Genomic DNA, 6000 nt, shown 5'->3' with positions numbered 1-6000 from the left:
AGTTTGGATAAATAAGAAAGACTGAAATCTACGCTTAACTAATAAACAGGTTTTATTTCTTCTGCACCGGTGATTAACCAGAATAACAATTATTTTCCCAGGAAACACATTTTCGCTAAGCAGATTAGTTACGATCAGTAAATCTAAGAATTAGTGCATTCGCCTGTGCAATTTCTCCAAGAACCATTGAAAATTCAAAATCAGTTGAAACAACGCCAACGGCCACTCACACATTTTCCGTCACCGGGAAAAAGGTGCCCCCAATCCAGCTCAGATTCAAGCAACGAACACATAGACAGAAGCCACTGACTGGCGATTCCTGATCGGTGCGCTCTCTGCTGCGGTGGCAGGCAAAGTGTGAAAAATCAACTCGTTGTTGGTGGAAAACGAATAGGCGATAATGTGTTGCGTGTGCGTTGGTTTTGCTTTTTCACGCGTGAGAAAAACCACAGTGACCCGTGCTGAGAACCATGTCAAGAGTCGAGAGAATGTCCCGTCACTCACCATCATCATCGAGAAAACTGAGTACTGATTGTGACTGTGATGAGCGAGAAGAGCAGCAGTTTTTTAGTGTATTAACACGCCATATTGGTTTTTGTTTCGCCCTACAAGTCGTGGAAGGTTTGGGCGCCGCACCAGTTCGTATTTCATGGAAAATTGACGCCTTTTCCGTGAAATAAATAGATCAATATTAAATACCTTGTTTAGTACATCGTTGTAATTAAGTCGAGTGGTTGGTTTTTCCGAATAGTTTCCTGTCCGATTCGCGGGGATCATTCGCGGTCGGGTAGGTTGTCTCGGTGTTGCGCGGTTCCGATATACCTTGGCGTTTTCCCTACGACTTTTTTCCACGTTGGTGTTCCCCTCACGAAGCAAGTGTGTTCAGTCTTATTTTTTTGGTTCCTTTCATAATCAGTGGCAGTGAGGAGAGGTAAGGTGCTACCAGAGTGAATCAAGTTTTCTTTGGTTCCGTGGTCTTCTTTTATTGAATGGGGAATTTTTTTTCGCATCGCTCGCTGATGGTTAGTTTCCTGTAAATGGAAAATCACCATTTCAAGAAAGCTAGTTCTGAAAGGAATAAGTGTATCCATTTGAAGGAAAATGAGCGTTCCAGATTGATGTGAATCTGTTTAGAATATCAGTGGTTATGAGTGGTTGCGCTGCACAGAAGAGAAAACTTCGGAATCAATTTTTCTGTTTGCATTTTCTCCGATTGCATACGATTCCTCTTTTATAGTGGAAAGGTATCACTTACATGTTAGATGTGGCCACTAGCAGGCATTTTAAAAGTATTTGAAATTAGGAAAAGCAAGTGAAACAGAAATCCGCAAAAGCAAAAGGTGATATTTCCCACCCATTTTGAGCAGTGTATGGAAGCCCGCTAGAAAGTGAAACAAAATTGCTAACAATATCAAGTTCATGATAGAGGATTACAAATATCCACTCTTCTCAATCAAAATCGAATCATTTGGAGATACTATCAACTGAAATAGTCTCTTACATTCGCTTATCAACTAGTGTCGCTGTCGTCGCAGTATCGTCATTAGGAACCGGAGTATCCCGTCACTGGTTAGTGGAGTAGTAGCTGTTGATAGGGAAAAAACGGGGACAGGCAAAAAGGATATCCTCGCGAGACATCATCGTCATCGATATCATCATAATAATCATCTGACCCTTATCAGAGATCTCAACAACCAGCAACAGCAACAAAAAAACAACAAAACTAATAACACCACAAACTGCAAAGAGCCGAAAAAGAAGGCTAGTCGATGAGCGAGCACGAGAGCGAAGGAGAGAAAACGAACCAGTAATAATCATCAACGAGAAGTTCAAGGAAACGACAGAGACAGCGATACCCATGCACACACTGAAGGATTTTTTTCTAGTATAGGAACAAGTAAAGTCGTGACAGCAGCACAGCAGGTCAACCAAACACACGGAAATAGACAGATAGGAACGGATCAAGGGAAACCGAATCATTACCCACCCGGTTTTCCTTCGTCCTGTTGGTCGTGCCGTTATCGTTATCTTGGCAACATACAGCTGATTTGCAGCAGCCACAGAAACGCAGATCGTGCGAGACGGCAATAAAAGCAACAGCAGCAGTAAAATCATCGACCTATGGTACACTGGTGAGTGAATTTTATTTTCTTGTCTTTTGGTGGGGGCGCGTAGTGTTTTTTTTCATCAGAGAAGTTAGTGGATAGTTTCTTAGTTTTTATGAGGATCAATAGTTGTTGAAGCCTGCTTTTTGTTTGATTTGAATATGGACCGATTTCATAAATGATTATAGTACAGGAGCGGATCCAGAAAATTATTTCGGGAGAGGTCCGAAATTTTGATTTTGGAATGAAAATTGTACAATACGTTATAGGGGAACCCGGAGCTATTCGGACCTACTTAAGCAAATCGCCCTTTTTGGTGGATAGATGTGAAAAAAGTTACCGGTCAAAAGTCCTAATTGTTAGTTTGAAACCTTAGCTACATTTTGGTGCCATAAAAGGTTCATTTACACCACTCAATGGCAGCGCTAGGCGACGATTTGCAAACCTCTACGTTTTTCCATCCTTTTACAATGTAAGGGTAATTCGGACCTCCCTATGGGGCAATTCAGACCGTCAATTTTCTTTAGTTTTTTTTTACAATGGAATTATGTTTACTTATGTATTAGTTACAAGAGACACACTTTAAGAAGCAAAAAAAATTGCCTTGCAAAAACTTAATCTGGTATGTCACAGCTGTCGATTGCCGGCCCATGTATTTTCTTTGCTGTGGCGTGTGCAATGGTGTGCGCTGCCGCAAGCCACTGCACTGTGGTTGACGGAATAGGGGGTCCGAATAGCCCCGTACGCTCATATCGCACAAAAGTGGTGAGCATCTCGAAAATATCTCTGTTTTCACCCAAACAACAAAACATTCCATAAAATAGGAGCATCAAGCTTTCCAAAACACTTACCTTTTATTTTTTCACTTTTATTTGTTGCTTCAATGACGGTTTTTCCATTATAATGATTTTTGTTTTGAGAATTGCAAAACAACGAAACACGTTGTATCTCCTTTCAACAAAGAACACAGAATCAACTTCAGCTCTCAAAATTAATGTTTCAGAATGGCGTTTCCACGAATATGTGCGATAGTCAGAAAGTCTTGCTATTTTCTGAGAAATCGAGGGGGTCCGAATTACCCCCACTGTCTTAATAGCCCCAGGTTCCCCTACGTCAAAACCTCATTAAATGAAAATCAGTTTTGGTGGCCTATTTTGGTTTGAAATGATTTTAAGATTGAAACTAAATAAAAATTGAAACAAATTTCTCAAACAGTTAAACATTTCGGAAGGGGTCCGGACCCCCAGGACCCTCCCCCTGGATCCGCCACTGTTATAGTATGACCATAACAAATGTTAAAAACATTCCATTTCTCAAATTAAGGTCGATCAGGGTTTCTCATGTTATTCTGGGATTTGTATCGTGTCATATCGTCTCATCTTTTCTCTGATAGGAAAAGAAACGAAGATGGAAGAAAAACCTAGGGAAATAGAAAAATACAATCATAACGCAAATCGTAGTCTCGTCTATGTATGGGCAACCAAAACTCCGGATACGCAAATGTATTACTACAGGGCAATTATATGTCAGGTGATATGAGGTTCTATACAGGGCCGTCTGAAGACTGCTCGGGCCCCTGTATGCAAAAAATTTGTCCCCCAAAACGTGGATAAAGTGCCATGAACTCTGGAACAATCACGTTACTTTACGAAAACAGGACCATGAACACAAATCATGTGTTTTATGATTATGTTCAATATAACGCCTAAATATCGCATTTATTAGTGCAGATATTTGTTTTTGTTCCCCGAGGTTCAGTCACGGTTTTCCCCATGTAATTACCAAACCGATTTTGCTGTTCGTGAACTAGTTCACAATTTTATGAACGTTATTCATAAAACCAAAGTTTGCCTCATTATGATATTCATAGATTTAGTAACATTAATCTGAGTCCGACTATATGACGTGAACTGATTAATTATTTATTAGTTTTAGTGGTTGTGAATTAGCTCACAAAATCACATCAGATTTTTTCGTGGAACTCGAAATATTATTCATGAATACCTTCAATCTACGCGAACTAGTTCATGATTCCTAGTATAATAGTCACGCCTGAGCATGCGAGCCCGTGAAATAGTTCACAAAATAATAAAATATTGTTCATTTATTCGTGTACTGGTTCATAACTTCCAGTAAAATAGTCACCACTAATCATTCGTGCTCGTGTTAACAAAATCATAAAATATTCATGTATTCGTGGACTGGTTCACGATCTATCTTAAGTGCATGTGATATTTAGGAGATATTTGGTATATTTGGTTTTGGTATTCGAATGTGCGGACCAAAGAATTTCAGGTATTACTAGGGGATGCCAGTAAGGAAAAGAATCCGAGTCCGCACTGGTAAATCACGTGGGCAGGATTCGATAAACAGTATATCAGATGTGAACTTTCTATGTGAAGATTTCGGAGCGGAAATTTCCTTAGAATGACTAGTGTCGATATTCGCTTATGCAATATTAATTCCCAAAAGGGAAAAGTTGGATTAAACCAATTTGCGCATTGAGGGCACAAAATATATCGGCTTTCAGTCTGGAGAAAAATGTCAAACACGGTTTATGTACTTTGTATCCGTCAGATATAAAGTACATAAACCGTGTTTGACATTTATCTCCCGACTGAAAGCCGATATATAACCTCAAACTCTACCAACAGTCGAAAATCTTCCAAAAAAGGGCACCAAATCTAACTTAAATTTAGTTTGATTTTTGTGTTTCGAATCTCGTCAGTAACTAGCACCATCTGGGTGCCTAGTTGGACGATGTATCTAAACTAGTACCCAGATTAGCACTAGTCAGACAAAAAAATTCCAAGCAGTTCACACGACATATGTGAACATCTAAGTAACTGAACTGTTTGGATTTTTTTGTGTCTAACTAGTGCTAATCTGGATACTAGTTTAGATACATCGTCTAACTAGACACCCGGATGGTGCTAGTTACTGACGAGATGAATTCGAAACATAAAATATCAAACTTAATTTAAGATATTCGCTTGCTAAGCTAAGCGAGAGTCGTTTGAAAATTGGCTGATAAACGCCAGCGAAGTGCTACAATTTTACTGTTTGTTGGGCGACCTATGGGTCAGCGGCCGCGGGTGAGATGACGATGACACTTCAATGCGGTGCATCGTGCATGTATGAGAGCGATTAAAGAGGATAATGTGTTCTGCTACGGCCCGTGTGGTCTGATATTGCACCTAAAATTTACGGACGATAACGATAAGAATGGGCTGAAAGCGATGGAAACAAATCGTGGTTTAAAATACTTGTGTCATGCCTGTCGGAAGCATCAAAACAGTCATAATGACATACCTACTGGCGAAATGTGAGATCATTTTTTGAGAAAGTGAATTGTGCTCGAAGTTTAATTCGCTGGAAGGCATTATCGATAAAAAATTGAGAATGCAGTGGACAGTATAAACCGGGAATTATCAGTTAACAAAAATTGTGTCGAAATTAAGGGGGGCGCAGAATTGTTAACCCATTCATGCCCATGTTGTTTGTAGACAACAACGTTTTTAAACATCTATAACTTTTAATTGAGACGAGATTTGCTCACAAAAACAAGTAAGGTTCATTAATGTCATTATTGCCTTTAATTTGAGTATTAACAGTTATAAGGATCAGCTCTAGAATTGAAGTTATTCCAATTAGTCTGAATGCATTTCGATGGAACAGTACTGCCAGGGACAGTTTACGTTAACGACGGAAAATGATTTTTTCCATATATCTTCGTTATGGTGCAATAGTATTGCAAACTGATAAAACTTATCAATTTAGACTGTCGTTGGCTACGTTTTCCACGTAATTGGACTATTGCAATTATTCTAGGAGAAATGTATTGAGCATTACAAGGTAAAAATTGACCAGCTTCTAGCACTGCCATGGAAGCACC

General features: G+C 39.4%; 1 protein-coding gene across 5 annotated transcripts in view; it reads left to right on the top strand.

Moving 5' to 3' along the window:
- The first annotated feature begins 571 nt into the window (after positions 1 to 571).
- Positions 572 to 6000, top strand: part of LOC131694103 (regulator of G-protein signaling 17) — a 114770-nt gene continuing 109341 nt past the window's right edge. For 2 of the 5 annotated variants that reach the window (XM_058982499.1, XM_058982495.1), the window contains exon 1: positions 573 to 2132. The gene's annotated coding sequence lies outside the window, so the exon portion shown is untranslated. Of the gene's footprint in view, positions 2133 to 6000 lie in introns of all 5 variants that reach the window. The other 3 variants (XM_058982498.1, XM_058982496.1, XM_058982497.1) reach the window with 3 other exon arrangements.

Source organism: Topomyia yanbarensis, chromosome 3, assembly GCF_030247195.1.
Source record: "Topomyia yanbarensis strain Yona2022 chromosome 3, ASM3024719v1, whole genome shotgun sequence".
In the NCBI taxonomy this organism is placed as follows: Eukaryota; Metazoa; Arthropoda; class Insecta; order Diptera; family Culicidae; genus Topomyia; species Topomyia yanbarensis.
The sequence above is the reverse complement of the archived record's forward strand: the minus strand, read 5'-3'. Positions and strand labels throughout refer to the sequence as shown.